Below are 20,682 nucleotides of genomic sequence, written 5' to 3'. Positions count from 1 at the left end.
TTTCTTGTAAGTGGTCTGGTGCTAACCCACCTGAACAGAAAAGACTGATTGCATGAAAGTTCTCTGGATAACTTGGCAAAACTATTTTAAGATCCCTTTTAAATATGGTCCTAATTTGTTAATTTCATTGGGGTATTAATGGTACTATGGTTAAGGAGTTTTATATCCAATAACCTCTTAGAAATGATTTCTCTTTCTGACCATTTATATTTACAAACAAGAACTAAAGAAAACCAAGAGTTACCAACCCAAGACCCATGAATATTTACTTGATATCATAATGCTCCAATTCCAGGATTTACAGTGAAAAAGAGACGTAGTAAATTTGGAGAGGGGTCATTGAAGAGCCACAAAGATAATTAACAGGATGGTATGATTTATCTTAAAATATAGAAGCACTGTGGCATTTTTCATCTTAGGGCAGCAAAGTAAAATATAGTATAGATGCTCAACTAAAAGTGGTTCACCTCCTTTCCACTTCACCTCTTCTCATGAAACATACATTAGCCATTTGAATTTGGAAGTTTATGGGGTTTGAGATTCATTGAAGCCTTTCTTGACAATACTAGTATATATATGATTAGGAAATTATGAAGTTTTCTATAATGTCAATAAAAATATAATAGGCATAGAAGTTTACTTCTACTTATTTGATCTCAGTAGGTAGAGACATTAACATGTTCATATAGAAGCCAGCCCTAGGATTATAAAATTTTTCAGTGACAGTAGTGCTATTCAATAAAGATTTATAGATTTTGGGGTACTACTTTTAGGACATTGTCTCACTTAGGCTATCTTAATTAGAATTTTTTTTGTTAAAAAAATCACAAAGAAAAGTTACCGATTAAAAAAATACTAGGCAGAATGTTTATGAACTAATGGAAATACTTTCTCTGAACTTTTTTGTTGTTGTTGAGTTTATTATGATTTGGTAATAATAAAGATTCTGCTAATCAACAACTGATTGCTTCACACTTTCTACAAAATTGTTTTATTTTTCTTTGGCATATGTCATAAGACTGTTTTCCACTAACGGAAAAAACTATCAAAGTTATGTTAAAATATTTACAAACTCTTGAATGGTGTGAGCTGTATAGAGCATGTGTACAGAATGACAATTTCGTGACCAGAAGGGTAATGGAAACCATCTTTGAGATACATGCAAAATGCCAAGAGATCCCAGCCAGATAGCAAGATCTGCATGAAAAGTAACTGGATGGTGAATCAGAAGGAAGAAATGCATTCCAGAGCACTGCTGTCAGTTTCAAATATCCATGGCTGCATTCTACAAGACCTTAATGAAATTTCCTCTGCTCCCTGCAAGCCATGTAGATACGGTGCCCATGCTGTTCTAGGGGCCTTCCTTCACAGAAGGGTGGCATATTGTCACAATGCCCAAAACATGGAAATTTGCCTCCCACTTGATAGAGCACGTGCAGGAGACTTTTGAGAGAATTATGAATGTTTTAGGATGTGCTTGCATAATAATACAAATAATTGTGCATATGTAAATTGGAATCCTTGTAGAAGACATCTTGGTAAGAGAAAATGCCAAGAAAATTAAAGAGTTGTAGCTTTTTAAAGAAATAAATTTAAAAATATAGTAATGCTACAAACACTTATAAACCTTGGTCCAACATTCTTATTCCTTTGAGTCTACTCCACATAGATACCATACAATACAAGCAACAGCTTATGAGGATGTATGTATTAAATACAAATATGTTTATTGTGACAATGTTCATAGTAAGAAACAAGCTAGAATTGAGTGACTGTCATCAAGAGGGGGCTCCATGAGTGAACTGTGTTCCATGTGCTATTGCCAATTGAAAAAAACAAGATGCAGAAAAGCACACATGCCTTTATTGAGGAAAAAGGATGACAAAAATTCTGTATGTGTTTTTGCATGGTATGTTCAGGCACATATAATTCAATGAAAACAAAGAAAACTAGCTTGTCAAATTGTGTTTTCTTTTGGAGCTGCAGTTATTGGGGTCACTAATATGAGTTTGAGGGGAAGAGAGGGAAAAGGACTTTAGAAGAAGAAACAATATACATATTTATGCATGTGCATAGCTCTGTGTGTGTGTTGAGAGAGAGAGAAAGAGAAAAAAAGAGGCAGACAAGGAGAAAAAGAGAAGAAAGAGACATTAATTTCATTAGTAATTTACTCCCTTTCCCCAAATCACTTAGGGGCTCATAAAAATGTTGGTCAATGTAGGGATCTTTAATCTTTGCAGAGATGTAGAAGTGTGTCCAGAGATAGGTACATGAAAAAGAGGGCTGAAAAATAGATTCTCAACATATAGCTAATAAGTGAATGCATATCACCACTTATTAGCTGCAGAATGTTGAACAAGGATGTAACCTCTCAGTTCCTTCTCTTTCTCAGATGCAAAATGGAGAGAACACTTCCTGCCTTGACACAGCTGGGAGATCCCAATGATCTAATGCATATGTTTGTGTTCTCTAGATGGTGATATGACACAGAATGAAAGCTGTCGTGATTCTGAATAAATATGGTACATTGCAAACACAAAAAGAAATTGATATTGGAAATATGAGGCATTGTGAAAAATTGATGCAAGCTTTGAATATCTCTGCCATTTTTTGTCTGTGTCTAAGTTAATTCATTTCTCTTCTTGAAGATTAACGGTGATATTTTTTGGAGTTAAATTGCTGAGAGTGATGTTTGCTGGTATTTGTGATACAATGAAAACCGGTTGCTTTTGTGTTGGTTGGGCAGACAATGGGAGAGGTGGGGTAAAGAATAAAGAAGATAAGGGTTTGAGGGGATAGCAGGATGTATATCTTCAAGAAAATTTTAAACACAGTGTCTTTATCAGAATACTCTGCCATTTGGAATGAGATGGTACTAAAAAAAAAACCCTATCACATTGTGCTTATGTACTGTTCAAATATAATCCTTGTCACTCATATAAATCAAAATGAAATTTTATGTATAGAAAAAGAAAGTCGGACTATGAATTATACTCACCAAAATGTCATTAATACATGCTAATCTTTAAAAGTTGTGAATCAAAACTGATGCATTTTTCATTTTAGTATTTATTTTGTAAATAAGTTTTAAGGTTTGATTACTATGTAAACTGCTATCTAAATTGGATAGCATCTTTTGCTTTCTTAAATGTTTTCTTAAAAACTGCAAATAAGTTTAGGCAATGCCATACCACGTCTTTCCAAAAGACACTAATTTGCTTATTGGGGAAGGAAGTCATAGAGGTTGAAAAAACTACTGAGTAATTCTGATGTGATTCTCAATGGAGAACTAATCAAAACACTGAAAGGCCAACATGTTCCGAATTCCTAGGCAAAAAGATGACCAAAAAATCTTGTAAAGGAGCGATGAGTGGCAAAATATGCTGGTTTTTCTTTTCTTTTCTTCTTCTTCTTCTTCTTTTTTTTTTTTTTTGGATACAGCCTGTTATAATGGGGATTTAACTTCATGATTTTTTGACCACAAGCATGTGTTCTGATGCTAATTTTCATGCCTGCTTTACTTGAGCAGTATCAGGTGATGCTTAGCATCTTCATAATCATAGAAGCCCTATTTATGCTTGCTTAGATTAGACAGATTCTTCTGGAACATGTCAGAGAGCAAGCTTGTGTTTCCATCCCATAGAAGTGAGATGAAAAGTTTCTGGTGTCAATGCAGCAATTGATATAAATACAATATATTTCATTCTGACTGAATATTTTTCAAATATAGTTTGCTTTAACGGCGAGATTGATTACTTAAACCAAATGAGTATCTAAAATGTAATTGTATTTGAGAAGTCTGAAGTAGTTTCTTAAAATTTGGGAGTCTTTAAATAACTCATCCTCCCAGGTACCATGTTTCCTGTGGTGGTGATGTATCCTTAATTAGGTTTCTGTGGATAAGCAATGAATCCAGATTAGCTCTTTCTCTGGTTGGATTATCTATTTTCTGGATTGTAAAGCTGTCACTGTATAACCTAGAAACCTCTTTAAAGATGCATGTTTGGCTGCATTTGTTATCCAACAGATGTCTGGATAGTTAGAATCTCTTGAGAGTATTATAACTTGTGGTTTCAGTTACAATAAGTGATCCAAGCATTTTTTTGGTCTTGTTCCTCTCCAGTTCTGGGAGAAGTCTGTAAAAAAAATTACAGACAGTATTCCATTCCGCTTTTCCCCACTCCCTTCTTCCTTTATTCTTTGTCTCTGTCTTCAAAGTTTTTTTTTTTTTTTTTTTATATCTGCTTTAGAAATTGAGGTCACTGAATTGGTAACCAGTGTCTAAATTCCATATTGCACCTGTAGTCTCCAGCTTCTATTACCCAAGAGGTTATCTATCATATTGATATTCAAATTTTGAGCCTGGTAGACTGCCACTAAGATTAAAAAAAAAAAACCCAAGCTCTGCAATTTATATTTTATATTTGTTCACAAGGTCAGTTTTTAAATGATTGGATCATATTTGTAACTTCATATCCTTATGCTTTAAGCACTTGCCAATTTACCTTCCAGCTGGGCATTATAATGTGCACAACTCTGAGGAAGTGGGTGTCACCAAAGACAAAGACTAGAGGTTCTGTACACAGGAGAGTTTGTTGTTTTGGAGGGAGAAAGCTTCTGAGAGGCCAGACAGAATTAAGTAGCTTGCTGTCTGGGCCTGGGAAAACACAAACAAGGAGAAACACCTGGGCACTGAACTGCTTGTCACCTGCAACATTTGCCTCAGGTGTGCAGGTGCTGTACGTCTTACAATAACACAGTGAATTATGGTCTTCTAGAAACATAAGGTTCAGCGGGTTTTACATTTCTACCTCGTTTTTGAACATGAGCTTAAAGACATTTTGACAAGTTTAGGCAGTTTTTAACCTCATTGTGTCTGACAGTGCTCCTAGGTCGAGATTTTAAGTGAATTCTAAATGTGCCTAGAGAAAACATTTCTATACACAGAAAAATCTCCCTCTGCTAGAAAATTATTATGCTTCCATAGCTAGTATCTTTTATAATGATTTTAGTGTGCAAGAATTGTAACCGTAAGAAAATACTGTAATTAAAGTATCATAATAAGTTTAATCTTTGGTCTGGTTTAACAAAAATACATCTTATTTGTGATGACTTTAAAAAGAATTATTGTCCAACATTTACATACTAAATATGGAGGTATACTAAGTCATAAAACTGGCAAAAGCATTTGTAATACATGGAGGAAAATTGCTAGTATCCCTAATATACAAGAAACATTTAGAAATCAATGAGTAAATTATTTTTTAAAAAGCATAAGAATTCGGCCAAAGTTAAAACATAGAGGAAGAAATGTCTTAATCACAGAATGTTCAGCTTCACTAATAGTGACAGAAATTCAAAATGAAACAATCAGATACTTTTCATCTATAATAATAATCTTAAGTAGTGAAAAAGTATGATTATTGTTACAAAATTCCTGAGTGCATTTAGCCACCACAATTAAATATGTAAATGTAAATGTGCATATGTTTAGATTCAGCAGTTTATACAGATATATTTTCAGGAATTTATCTTTAACTCCTAAAATATTCACATAAGTAAAAAGTAAATTTGTACGTGTGTGTGTATCCAAATGATGCACATCTATAGAGAATCGGGTAACAATATACCAACAAATAAATATTGTATAGCCCTTTAAAAGGATACCTATACATACTGACATGGAATGGTTTTCCAAGATAATACTGATGGTCAACTGAACAATACTGGTGTGAGTATGTAAGTAGATCCTAAATATACTCAGGAAGTTGTCTGATTACAGGATATTTTGTAGAATTTTTACTTGTAAATACTATTTAGCTTGATTTTCAAGCAATAATTCTATGATCTTGAGAGATTCAAAAAATTGTTTAAAAACAATAAAAGCAGTTCTCCATGGTGGTTATATGTGCTTTATCTTGATATTCATCTGAAATGAAATCATAGTTCCCAAATTGGATAGCTCCCACTCTTATTCTTTTCTTTTAGGGTTAAGTTACTACCCCCACATAGATCTTATTTAGAAATTCTTAACCAGTATTTAAACTGATTGCCGCAGGACTTGGACAAACAAATTCAGTTGTATGGTCGTTAACAATGATAATTTCATAGAGTAATAGAAAATAATATGACTGTCTCTTGTATCTTTTTGTTTGTGATCATTTGTCAATGTGTCAATGTTAGCTGTCAAGTTGTTGGCAAAGGTTGGAGATTTTGATACAGCATCTGACACAGTGTAGTATATATTTAACTTTGTAATAAGTATGACTTATCTTTATTAGAGCATGAGTGAAGCAGGGGATTCATTTTTTTATTATAGAAATAAGCTACCAGCTTCTTGTGGTCTAATAGCAACCATTGTGATCCAAATGTTTTTTTTTTTTTTGACTCTTAATATCTATGAAATGAAAAGTTCATTTTTATTCATGTAAGTACACTCTTTACTTTTAGGTCATAAATATTTCACCCACACCGCTAGGCTTTATGTTCCTAGTTCCCTCTCTTTTTATCAACAGCATGTTTCCCATGATATGGTTATCTCTTTTATGTTCAACAATAAAATCAACTGGAATCATACTCAGCTTACTTACACATTGAGCGGTGGTCAGTGGTATTGTCAGATGATCATGCTTCTTTAGAGGTGAGACATGTTTTTTTAGTGGGATCTGACTCTGACATTCAAACACTCCCTAAAACTCAGCTGTGCAGGAGTGTAACTTTTTCAGTTACCCAATTTTTATTTATTATTTCCGCCTAATGGTAGAAAAGTTAACCTCATCAATTCTCGTTAATATTAGATCAATCCAATGATATCTTCATTGCTCTTAGTTTAAAACAAAATCCCATTTAGAGTTGAAACCTCTTTTCAGATTCTTACTTCAGCCTCTTCTTAGGGATGCCTCTGTATTCTTAGAAAGAGATTCATACCGCAAAAAATGAATTGTGAGATAATGAGTTGTCTGCTTCTTGGTTCTGTCATTTCATTCTTAAGCTGGCTCATGGTTTCCAAATATACCTTCTTCCTCCAGTCTTTTTCTCTGGGCATTCTCTGTACAGTGTTCTCCCCAATAATGGCCTGTTAAATTTCTCTTATTTGAGTTTAGCTTCCTAGTGTCTGTGATCCCTCTAAGATGCTCAGCTGAGGAGGGGGTTGGCCTATGCCCCCTCTTCTGCTGTGGCAAACTCACATCATAGCTGTGGGAACTAGGGCAAGCCCACCAGCACTTTCTCAGAGTTAACTTCTATACCCTTCTTGGGGGACCCATGGGAACTTTGAGATCTTTTGACAAAACACCCAGGAGTCGAGGGAAGCTAGGGAGGTCGGGGGCAGTTTCCAGGCCTTTCATGCTCAGACACAACCTGTTGCCATTTCTAGTTCTTTATTTCCATAGCCTTTTGCAAGAGGTGAATCTCTGAAATCTTAGCTAGAAACTGAATCATCATGCCTTGCTATAATGCAGTCAGTGCTGGGATCTGAATTGTTATGCACCCCCCATTCATATGTTGAAAACCTAACCCTCAGATGCTGATATTAGCAAGTGGAGTCTTTGGGGGGAGATTAGGTCATGGGGACAGAGCCTTAATGAATGGGATCAGTGCTGTTATGAAAGATACCTGAGAGAGGTCCCTAGCTCCCTCTGCCATGGGAGGACACAATGACAAGGTGTCCTCTATGAACCAGAAAGCATGTGTTCACTAGACAACAAATCTGCTGGAAATTTTATCTTAGATTCCCCAGCCTCCTGAACTGTGATAAATACATTTTTGTTGTTTATAAGCTACCCAGTTTATAGTATTTTGGTATATTAGCCAGAATGGACTAAGACCGTCAGATGCTTCAAATTTTAAAGGAAAATCATACTGTGATCCTCTTCCTTGACTACGACTTTTCACTTATCCCTGGTTATTCTAAGTTTCTTTTCTATGTTCATACATCCTTTGCTCTCTTCCTGGGTCTAATTTTTTTTCCTTTTCTTTTGGTGGTCAGGTGGTAGTAGTGTTGGAATTGAAATGAAGAAACGGGTCTATGGGCTTTCATTTCCTTTTAGGCTTTTCTTCTCACTGAATCTCAGACTCTCAAACTCTAAAGCCAACAGTTTGATGTCTTTGTTCCCTGATCCATTTCTGACAACCCCTTCATGAGTCAAATGGCCACCGTATGTCTTAAAGGTTCACACTGTGGAAGTCTGTCAGGGGTGGAGTGGTTAAATCAAAGATACATATAGAAAACAGCAGTTAACATGACATATGCTTATTATACCATCGAAGGAGTCTTCATCTGAAGTGTAACAAACTACTATGTAATCATTCATTACATCTTAGGAAAAATCTGACAGATGTGTAGTTTTTAAAAAATCACTAAGAGAGCTATTTTGTTAATGTTGATATCAATTCTGTTAAATTGGGGTATTTCTCAACAGTGCAAAAAAGAGTATTAAAAATATCTATTGGTTTTTTCTTGAATAGATTTTGTGAGAGAATTTTGACTTGGGGTGTTGGGGAAATATAGGCCAGTGCCACAAACCACAGCCAATATATCTCATATAAGGTGAGCACATATGTTGTGGTTAAGATCCTTGACTCTGACATCAGACTGCCTCTTTTAAAATCTCAGCTCTACTTAATAATTGCATCAGTTCTCTCTGTTTCAATTTGCTTATTTGTAAAATGGATATGATTATAGCCTAGTTGGGAACATCAAATGTGACATCTCATGTAAAGCACTGAGCACAGTGCCTGGTATATTTATTTAGGCCCTAAGAAAATGTTAGGTAACATCATCTTTATGATTTTTTCCTACTGAAAATCTTACAGACCAAACAATAAAAGCAAAATTAAATTACTAATATAAAGAAAGTAGACATGAGTGATTTCAGACAGCCAGTGGATAAATCTCAGGATATGTTATCAACTAATTTCATATAAGTTTGAGTTGGGAAAGTGAAGAGCCAAAAAAGACTAAATAGGAGCAAAACTTGTAGCAAAATGGATTCTGTTCGGGCCATAAAATTCACGGGAAATCCCAAATACATGTAGACCACATAAGGATCATGGGTTAACAATTATGTTCCCATCTACCTTCGCTGGGAAAAACTAAATGTACTGGTTGACTTTGAAGTATCCTGATGTATATTCACCAATTGTCTTAACTAAAAAAAAATTATAGCCCCGCTTCTCGGTTGCAACTTATTTGAAGGGTCTTTGCTTGTGCTTCCTCATTTTCTTGTGCTTTGCATTATGCCTATTTTGAGATTTACAGAAATGAGTGCCTGGTAATTAAAGCAAAGGTTGATTTTTGTCCTATCACCAATAAGAAGCTAAACCACAAGTTTCCATTAGATATTTCACATATTTTTAGGCTACAGAACAATTGACTTTTTAAAGTTTGTGTTGCAGTGATGCAAAGACATAGACACAAAAAAACTGAAGAGAGAATGACTTCTGTTATTCTGGTTGGAAAATTTGGGGCTATCTTAAGTAATGCAATACTTGTCCATAGAAAAAAGCTCACGTGATTTTGAAGGAGTCGTATGTCTTTGCAATGCAAACTAGAAATTGCCTTTAGTTCAAAGGAAAAAAGAGACACTCAGACCACTTGATGATTACAACAGTATTCATGACTTGCAGTGCTGACATTCTGTAGATTGATGCAGTCTTCAAGTGTGGAAATACTGAGTCATACAGAAGATGAGATGTTTTAATAATGAAAAAAATATTTATGTAGTCAGCAAATTGTCAGTAAAGGTGGTTTAAATTATAAGAGTTACCCAATAGAGACTAGGTTAGGTTGCAAATTATTCTAACCAGAAAGTCATTTGAAAATGAATTAAGCGAACTTAAAGTGAGTTGATATACTCCAGATCCTTTTATTTCTTTTTCCTCCACCTCTTTCTGCTCTTTCATCTCTCTCCTCCTCTTATTTTGAAATGGGAAAGAAAAACTATTGACTGTGTTTCAAGTCTAATATCAGTACACTTGAGAAAAAAATAAAGATGTAACCAATCTTTTGGCATTCAGGAAGTGTTGCCTTATCCCAGTACACAAATGCTGTATAGTACACAGCTTGTAACTTGTAATTTTATGAGGTTCTTCTATATGTCCTGTTTGTTTCTCTAGCTTTACGTAACTTGCTTTGTAGGTTGTCTTAATGTTTCCATTCAATAATTAATTGTGTCTGGTTTTGTAAAGACGCCCATTATTGTACAAAATTCTTTGACAAGTTGAGGGACAAGAAACGTTCTTTTAGTAACAATAAAAACTTAAACCATACCGGCTCATTTAACTATTCAGTTTGTGACATCCAGCCCAAACATACAACAGTTTAGATCAAGGGTCAAGAAGACAGCCTGAGATCCTTGCTCCCACACAATAGCAATCATGCCGTATTTCTATCCACTTGTTTAAAAGGCTTCACTGCGCCTTTTGGTATATGGTTCTGAACCACTTCAGAGCAACTTAAGCTATTTATTCTGCATTTTGACTCGTCCAAACAATTATACAACGGGTACAAAAATAAAGGGAACTGAAAGAAGTGATGGATGTGTTAACTAACTAGATTGTGATAATCATTTCATTATAATATAAGTACATTAAAGCATCTTGTTACACACCTTAAATATAAACAATTATATTTGTCAGTTATACCTCAATAAAGAGGATAGAAAAACAAAACAAAACCAGTCGGGTGTAAACTAAAGGTGCCATATGAATTATCTGTATCAGAAATTAGTCAATTAACTGTTCGAGATCCATTTCTATGTTTTCTCTTTGATAAACTTCTTCCTGATTTTACTTTTAATTTGGAATTAACTCTGAGTTAGAATTAATCTATGTTCACATGACTTTCTTTCGTCATTATGTTTTTAAACTTTCTTCTAAATTTTAATTTTTTGCTAGGTAGCATATATATTTTAAGCTATGTTAAACACTTCCTGGAGGAAGATGGAACAAAAATAAGTAAATTAATAAATAGCATTTAGGTTTGTGATATTAGCTATGAAGAAACTATATTTATTTTACTGACAACAGTAGACCCCATTTTAACTACGTCTAATTGTTCACCACAATTTAGAGCAGTCCCGCTGTGGAATACATTTCAAAATAACAGAATTTATTCATTACTTAAGTCTAAAAGAGTCATTTTGATTGTTGCTCAAAGTATTAATTGAAACACTGCTTAAATGCACCAAAGATTGGTTATGTATTTTTTTCTCCTAATGGCAGCTTCTTTTGAAAACAAAAGATTTCCTTTATTTTATTATATTTTATTTACTAATCACTAATACTCCAAGAAAATAAAAACCAAAGCAAAGAATTTGTATTGTATAAATAGCCCTGTTCTAGTCCAGCTAGCATTTTTGTCACATACTGTGTTGGTTGGCTTTTTGAAAATTGTCAGTTCAAATACAGAATTTGGCTAGAGAGCAGGTTGTCCTCGGGTCAGACCTTACAGTTGCCTGCATTATCTTTTTGGTTTCTGCCCAATGCATCGCAGGTTATGCTCTTTTCTGAGTGTTATAGGTATTAATGTTTTTCATTTTCCCTTTGTGATCTAGGTCTACAGCATCAAGATAAGAGCAAGGAATCACCATGGTACTGAAATACCCGGTATTAGCGAATCAGGTTGCAGCATGAGTCCAAGGGCCCACTGGGAAAAGATGCTGTCAGGATTTTCCACTCTGCAATCAGACACGGGACATGACCGATATGGAAGAAGAGGAAGTATCAGGCAGTAAACTTTGGTTTTGAGCCTTTTCTTGAGAAAGCAAAGTGCGTTCTGGACAATGAAGAAAAGCATTTTTGTTTGGTTTTTCCCTCATCTGAGCCTTTGCCAGCTGTGCAACTCTTTCTGTTTTCTTGCTTTTATCAATATATGGTTTTTGTTTCATTTTGATTTTTCTTTTAAACCAACCACCTTGTCAGGAAAAGATGAACTACAGATTAAAATGCTCTTTCTTTCAGGAATACAGTTTTGTAGCTCTATGTGCATCTATTTTTATAGAAATACAGAATGTTTGGTTTAGCATTGATGGGCTATATTTGAGGGATGTATTTTTTTTTAATATTGTAAAAATTGTTGAGTTCTGTTTAAAGAACTTGCTCTCAGAGAAGCACTGGCAAAAATGTTTAAAATGCTTATCTTTAAGATGTCTGTGATATTATCTGTCTGTGCTTTCTAGGTTACCTCAAGTGTTTGATATTTTCTTCTTTTTACAAAGGTAGATATATACCATAGCCAAACCAATGCAGTATTGTTTTCACATTGAATCTCAGTAAAGATTTAATTCCATGGTAGCTCAATTAATTTTGAGTTACATGTATAGCTTGAAAAGTTTTTTTAATGGACACACTAAAGAAAGGATATTTTGTTACTTTGATTTTTCCCAAAGAGTAAGGTGGAAATTGACTAAGAAGAAATTTTCATAAATTTTCAATCAGATGGAGAGTTTGACTAGAATATAATAATTTTCTTCCTCATCTGTCCAACTTTAACAAACGAAACTAGAGGTTATATACGACTACTGTGGTTAAATTTAACCGCACTACTTGTGAGTGCCAGTGACTTATTTTTCTTGTTTCTAGTTATTCATTCATGGCAATTTAAAAAGTCATATTGTAAATGGATTTTTTTTTCCTTGAGAGAGTTTGGAGGAAGGTACTAGATCCATAATAAAGTTCTGGTTGTTTCTGATAACGTCACCCATCATTATAAACTGAAATATAATATATTCTATATGTAATATTCTAACCATAGGATTTTGCAAGTCTTTATTTTTTTGGTTTAAATCCGGTTTTATCTGATATAATTCTCTTTAAGAAAAAATTTTAGGGCAAAATGAAATTTATATTTGGATTTAAATGTATGCTACAATTATTGAAATGGGGTTAAAAATTGAAAATTTGAGGATTCAACTTGACACGGCCCTCAGGATCTAAATAAAGTAAAGTTGGAATTATCATGAAGCCACTGCTAGGAAAAGATTAGGATTATGCAAATAGCAGTTATTGAAAATTTAAGGACTTTAAAGGCAAGGTCCATTACTTCTTCCAGCTGCTTCCAGAGATAAGTGATGTAAAATGTTGATGTAATATAGACGTTTTCTTAGATAAAGAGTTTCTCACATTCTCCCATTTTTCTCCCCACCCACATGAAATAGTATGTTCAGTGAAATGCCACTTTCCATTTTTAATTGTGTATATTATGTTCGTGAACATTTTAGACATGAACTACACAACATGCTTAGCTAAGCAGAGTTTTCACAGATAATTTTCAAATATTTCCCTTGGCTATATTTTATGCATGAATTTTCTTTCCTGGTGCATCATGTGAATTATAAATCTATACACTTCCTTGTATTCTTATTACTTTGTATTTTGCTTGTTAACTAGACTCTCTGTAACACAGTGTGCCCATTTTTACTAATGTAGGGTCTGAAATTAAGGAATCTTCCACTCACCAATAATATAAACTTAAATTTCTAGGGATTGGCCTGGTTAAATTGTCTTCAATTTGATTTGATACAATTGTTTTATCTGTAATTTTCCCAAATATGTGGAGCACAGAGTTTAATGATTCTATAAAATTTGTTTTGTCTTGTGTCCTCCTGAGTTTTCAACTACAAGTGTTCAGCAGTTCCTATGCAGTGACTCACTGAGATTTATTTATTTGCCTCATCTTCCCTTGGAATCTATTAACTTCCTTTGCAGTTTATTTCAGAACAGTTTCATACTCGAACTCATTCAGGTCATTCAATTGGATTTTCCCAATTAAGAAGAGAAGTAAAGTATTTCCTTCTTGCTCCTTTTTTTATTCTCCACTGAATTAAATTGTAGACAGAGAGCAGATAATTAGATGGCTTCACCCTGAATTTGGACTTTGTGACCCTCCTGCTAACAGATAAAACATTTTTTGGCTCTGGGAACCCAAGAAAGGTGGTGAACCTGCATTCTGATGTACATGGAAAAGATTTGTAAATGTGCTCTCCCTTTTGAAACAGGACCCAGGTATTGTTGGCACAGTGACACACCAAAAGTGTATATCAAAATATAAGCAGAAAGAGAATGAGCACATCTCTATAATTGTCTGGCATCCTCTTGCTGTGACCATATTCCCATCACCACCAGAAGCTATAAAAGAGAATAGGTTGTAATTTAGCATCATATTCTGAATTCAAAGTCTAAAATGCTATCACTCTCTGAATCTGGTTTTCTCACATCAAAATGATGCTGTTGTATTTAAAGGATTCCAAACTGCTTTATTGGATGCTACCACCTGCCTCCCCAGTTTTATTCAAAACCACTCTATCTTTGACTATTTTATGAGTTCAACTTCATTTAGTTTTCTAAAGATCTGTGAAGTGGACCCTACAAAATCATCTCATTTACTCTAAATCTAAACTATGCTTCCATCATTGAACTATCAGAAGCTGAGGAATAACGTGATGTTGACAAGTTAGGATTCAAACAGGTTATTTGGTTCTTCACTGCTAATTTGAAAAGAGCCTTTACACTTTTTAGAAACAAGCGTATATTCTTAAGGCTAACCATCCTCTCTTATCTCCCCCTCTAACTTTTCTTCTTTCTCTTCCTGTTAAGATTTTTTATATTTTTATGTTAAGCAAAAATGGCCAAGATTGCTCTAAAATTCAAAAAACAAGAACTAGTGGGTTGCAAGTAATTGAGGAATTAATTTTTTTAAATTTATAACACTTTAAAAAAATTCTAGGCACCACATACAAATACCCTTGAGGAGCTTCTTATTCTTTATGCAAATAGTACTTGTCCATTCCTCTTCTAAGACTTGAAGAATATGTGGCAGAATCTAGCTTTTGAATTTATTATCTGGTTTAATTTTGTATTTGTAACTTAAAGTGGTGATCAGAAACTATATTTCAAGAAATTGCATTCTATCCATTACTGAATATCCCTTTGTTAAGCAGAATTCGCTGAATTAAGCCAATAAGGGCAGTGGAATTGAGAGACAGAAAAAGGAAAGTACGTATGTCAGAGATTTGACTAGGGGGTTAATAGAGAAGCAGAATGAATTAGTTGAAAAGAGGTTGGATATTAAGCCATTGTCTAAATTCTGGTTTAGCCACAATTTAATGTGTAATTTTGGGTTTCATTTATTTATCTCATGAATAAAGTGGAATAATATCAAACCAGCCAGCTGTTGAAGTTGGAAAATTATATATATATACATATATATGTATATAGATTACATATATATAATCAATTGTCTGGTCCATATTAGATGTCCAATAAATAACAGCCACCAGAAATGTCTATTAGTTGAGTAAGTAGGTCATTAAATTGAGCTCCCAAACATCCCTTCTCTTCACTTTACATATCCATTTCTGCAGCAACCAAGTAGATATATGACTGCTTTTCTGTAAGAAATTATTGCAAAGAGAATATTTTCCTCCTACTAGGTGTGGGAGATAAAATGTTAATTTCTTTATTTGCTCTGACTTTTTAACATGACATTTCTAAAAGAAAATAAATTAACCTCTCAGTGGTGTGTAGGTCCAACTCTGAGTTTTCTTACACATTGCAAAATTTTATTTGTCCAGGGCCCTGTGGATTACTGTCTCTAAAATTATGGGGATAGTGTCATTAATCCACCAACGTTTACATTTTTCAGTTACATTTTGGGTTTCCTTGTCACCTGGAATAAGAATGTTTCTTTTGAAGTTATCCAATTTTTTTTTTTTTACTTGCCTTGGAGGAAAAGTTGCAAAATATGATGGAAAAAAATCTTCTGCATGAAAATGGGGGAAAACAGAACACTGTACGATCTCAGTCAGCAGATTTACTCTACTTGAGAAAAAAGAAACAACTTTATTGGAAGCAGATGTTGACACTGTGTCAGTTATTGAAGATGGAAAGAGTTCACTCGAACCATTCCAGTTACAAAGGGTATTGATGGCAGTTCAAATTCCTGTGATTGATCACCTTCAAAATGGACAGAAGGACAGCAGAAACTCTATAAGGTCCAAAATGAGATCAGCCTGCCAATTTTAATGTACAGGCCTCTAAAAACTCATTATTTTTCTTTTCTCCAGGATAAAAGAACATCTTCCAGAAAAATTAAGGTTTGTTTGAGAGAGAAATTACAATTTATTCTCTGAAAACATTTAAAGGTTGAAGAGAGAGCATTTTAAATCTATAGCAAATATTATTAAAATGGTTTAGAAAAATGAGCTAAAATTTTCATCCAAAAATGTATGTTGAAGACAAATACATAAACTATAAAAAAGTGGATGGCTCTGGTGAGTGGGTATGAATGGACTCTGCAAGGAAACCTCATTCTCTATAGCTTCAAAATGTTAATTTACTTGGTAACTAGGAGATTGGTCACAGAACAGTTTTTTAGAATTTTTCAGTAGGTTTTTTTCTTCTTTTAGTGCTCTCTGGGAATTTCATCCTATAGAGATAGTCTTTTCCAACCTATAGAGATAGTCATTCCTGTTAAAATACCTTAATTTTCTTATTTTTTAATTGTCCATTGTGCTTTTTTTGGTTTGAAAAATATTTTTATAGTTTCAAATAATTGATCAAACTCGTATTCTCTTAAAATTGTGGTCAATTTGATCTACTAAATTTATCTGAATCTCCTTTTTAAGTTCTAAGAAATTCTAATAAATTAAGTTTAATTTACCAATGCCATTGTATAAGTAAACAAGGATACCTTCTAGAAAAGGGCAAATCAGCTTCAATTAATTTCCTTTTTAACAATTTCTGGACTATTAAATTTTGACTTAAGAATAATTCTTTTAAAATGCAAGATCTCTAATTTTTTTTTTTTTGGTATATGTTAAGATGTGAACTTTTCTAATGATAATCACTTTATACTGTTAGAGATGTACATTTTTTCCTATGCTGTGACTAGAGCAAAAGGTAATAATGATTATTTACACACATGATTTAATTTCTTAGGATATGTAAAATCTTGGATATCATATTTGATTTAAAAATACTATTCCATATGTTTTGCAGGATATACAATATAGGGAAAGATTTTCATGTGAATTCTTTATATCACTTTAAAGTGCATATATTTAACGGGAAAATATGGATTCAATTTGTCTTCATCATATAAATCTAGGTAAGATGAAATGCTTTTGTGAAAAAAATACACAGTATGGTGAACTTTATACTTGTCACTTGATTAGGTAAACTGCAAACTAATAATAGAAATATTATCTTTCTGCATTGAAATGCAAGAAAATTCCAGATTTGTTAGTTCTATGAGCAATTATGCTACCCTAATTTTACATTTCCAGAAAAAGAAATTAACTAATCTTAGTTATGCTGTCATTTTAATTAACAAAAAATATGTAATTCAGAAAACTTTTGGCTTTATAAGATAATTATAAGATTATGTTTTTCCATTTTTTTGTGGGGTTGGGGGAGAGACATTTTCTTCTTTCTATTCACTCTTCAAATGCAGGTCTCATGACTATGTGTTGATGATATAAGATGATGGAAGGCTTTGTAATAAAAACAAATGTCATTATCTTCAATTTGTTCAATAAATAATTTAATGTGAACGAATGCTTTTATTTTTATTTAGCATTTGGGTTTGGTATGCATTTCTTGACAATTAACTAAAGCTCTTTTTGTTTCCTCCTTATTCAATTAAGCAATTTGTATATATCTTGGGAAATTACAACATCTTAGGTTTATTAAATTATGAGGTTAATTTCTAGAGCCACGGAACTTATATGTTACAATGAGGAGTGGATTATAAAATAAATGTTTATAATGGAAGAGAAACTAAAATGGGCTATATTAATTATTTAACTTCAGGAATCCTGAGAATTTTTTTAATATAATGCTTCCAAGGTTATCAGCTGACCCTTTTGGAAAGATACATTTTATCACTTTGTTTTTACATTTGTTGACAGTGAACTTGCTATAAGTAGTATAAAAAAGCAAACAAACAAACAGAAAGTTTCCTACAATTCATTGACATTGAAAAAGTGGAATTCCAAGAAAAAGAGAATTCCAAGAGCTTGTATTTTGAAGGAAGCTAGACTTTCTCTACTTGGACTCTCTAGAAAAGGACAGGTTATTATCAATTAATTTCCTTTTTAACATTTTCTGGAGTACTAAATTTTGACCTCAATATAATAATATAATTCTTTTAAAATACAAAATGCCTTAGTGTTTTCTTTTGGGGGGGGTATGCTTAAGATGTGAACTTTCCTAATGGTATCTCGTTATACTGTTAGAGATGTACATTATTTTCTTATTAAATGAATATTTTAATTGACTTTTCTTATTAAGTGAACCTTTAATGTGAAAGTACAAAAGTCTGGAAATCATTATTTAAATGAGTAGACCCTCAGCACTAAAAGTGAAATAATTTAGCAAAAGCTCATTACTTGTTTGTGGTATTTATGATAGATTAGTGTATGAGTTTTTTGTGGCTGCTGTAAAATATTACCAGAAGCATAATGGCTTAGAAGAAGACAGATTTATTATCTTCTAGTTCTGTGGGTCTGATATTTGGCAAAGGTCTTGTCTTGGTGGGCTACAAGGTATAGGCTGGATTCCTTATGGATGCTCCAAGAGTGAAACTGTTTCCTTGCTGTTTTCAGCTTCTAGAGTCTTTTGTTTACGGCCTCCTTCTGTCTTCAAATCCAGCAACTGCTGGCCAAGACCTTCTCACATGGTATCATTCTGACCTTCTCTTCTTCCTCTCCCTTACATGTTAAAGGACCCTTGTGATTACATTGACTCCACCTGTATAGTCCAAGATACTCTTTCCGTCTCAAGGTCCTTTACCTTAATTACATCTGTAAAGCCCTTTTTTCCATGTAAGATAACATATTCACAGGTTTTAGAGACTAGGGCATGGAGCCATTATTCTACGTTCCATAATTAGCATTGGACTTTGATCATTTTTATATCGGCCTTGTGGAGGGGAGGTTTTAATATTTCACTGGAAATATTAATAGAAATACATAATGTTCCCATGGGTATTTGTGTGGAGGTTCATCTTCATTCACTTAAATAACTGTATATGAAGGAAATTCCAGTCACTATTTCAAATGTTTCATGCAGTTATTATGATGCCTCAGAATCCAAAGAGTTATGTGGTATTTGTGTAAGATGAGAGTTCTCTGGGGGTGGAGAGAAGGTCATCTAGTGCAGATTCTTCCTAGCTGAAGTGTGTTTTCTCTGGGGACAACCAACTACTATTTAATTGTTTTGTTTCCTTTTTTGGGAACATATGCCCATCCCCTGTGATGTCCTAAGTCTCCAAGCATCTCATTTGACCTGCCTATACACATTTGACTAAATAGCTAACTATGACCACATTGACGTGGTGAGCTTTAACACTTCTGTCCAGATTGAATCATTCCATCTGCTATCAGTTAAGCAGTGGAAAAACTATTATGGAAAAGCAAACATGTTTTGATAGATTTAAAGTGTAAAGTGGGTATCCATGCTCTGGAATGCTGCTGATCAATAAATGAGCTGCAAGACTTTGTTAGAAACAACACTCAAGAACAACTGTTTTACTTTCCATACCAAGTTTGGCTGTGGCTGAATGAAGAACACCAGCATTGATCTTTGCTTTGCACTTGTACAAGAGTCTATTTGCAGAGAGCCAAATATAGCAACAGAGGATTTAGTATCTTGCCAAAAAATACAAAATCTGTTCTCCTTTAAGCATGACACTCTATCCTTTTCTTGTGGATCTTACTAAAAGGAATATAGCTTTAAACTACCCCATTCCTCCTGTGAAAATTCACTAAACTTTTTCAATTGAGCTATGTATGGTTTTGTGGTGTTTTATGTTTCCAAAAAAAAAAAATGGCTATCTGAGACATCTCAGTTTTATCATTTTTCTTACAAAAAAAAAATCTCTGGTGATGGATGTGTTAATTAATTTGATTTTGGTAATCATTACACAATGTATACATATATCAAATCATCACATTGTATACCTTGAATATATACAATTTTTATTTGTCAATTATACCTCAGTAAAGCTGGAAAAAATACCTCTGTAAATTGAAGATTGGAGTCAACAGCAATTATGAAAATCACACTTTGGTAGCTTCAGGACTACCCAAGGATCACTGGGTGATGTTGCGTGTTTCATTTTTTTTAAACCAAAATTTTTTTTAAAAGATGAATTGGCTTCAATCAATGGGGTACTGTTTTTGTCTTAGAACATGGGTGCTTTGTTCTGAGTGCTGTCGGATGGGTAGGGGGAGTAGTTAAGATTTCTCTATGAAATGGTTAATGGCAATGGCTCTTCTGCTCAGCTCATGATGTATATACAGAATTTTGAAAACAGTTTTGCAAACTTCACCAAGAAAATAGCCTTCTACAGTGACAGCTTTATCAGACATCTCTGTGTGGGATTTTAAAACAAACACAAGGCTGTTTGGAAATACTTGGTATATATAAATATGCAAAATATGCTGAACAGTGCTAACAGCTGTAGGGTGTACTCCCTCATGCTTAAGCAGAATATTTTGGTGGCAGTGGTTGTTATTTTTTCCATCTTTGCTTTTAATTCCTCCCCCCACTGTCTCCACCCGCTCACCCATCTACAATCTCCTCGGAAAGCACGAATTTAATACCCCCCTCCCTACTTCCATGGTGCTTCCAAGAGAATCATTTCAGTAGATTCCCACTGGAAATGGTGGGCGGTGCCTC

At 33.8% G+C, this 20,682-nt stretch overlaps 1 pseudogene; it reads left to right on the top strand.

Moving 5' to 3' along the window:
* The first annotated feature begins 11,697 nt into the window (after positions 1–11,697).
* Positions 11,698–20,027, top strand: LOC138385699 (uncharacterized; annotated as a pseudogene).
* The last annotated feature ends 655 nt before the right edge of the window (positions 20,028–20,682 follow it).

Source organism: Eulemur rufifrons, chromosome 7 (genome assembly GCF_041146395.1).
Source record: "Eulemur rufifrons isolate Redbay chromosome 7, OSU_ERuf_1, whole genome shotgun sequence".
Classification (NCBI taxonomy): domain Eukaryota; kingdom Metazoa; phylum Chordata; class Mammalia; order Primates; family Lemuridae; genus Eulemur; species Eulemur rufifrons.
This window is presented reverse-complemented; position numbering and strand designations above follow the sequence as displayed.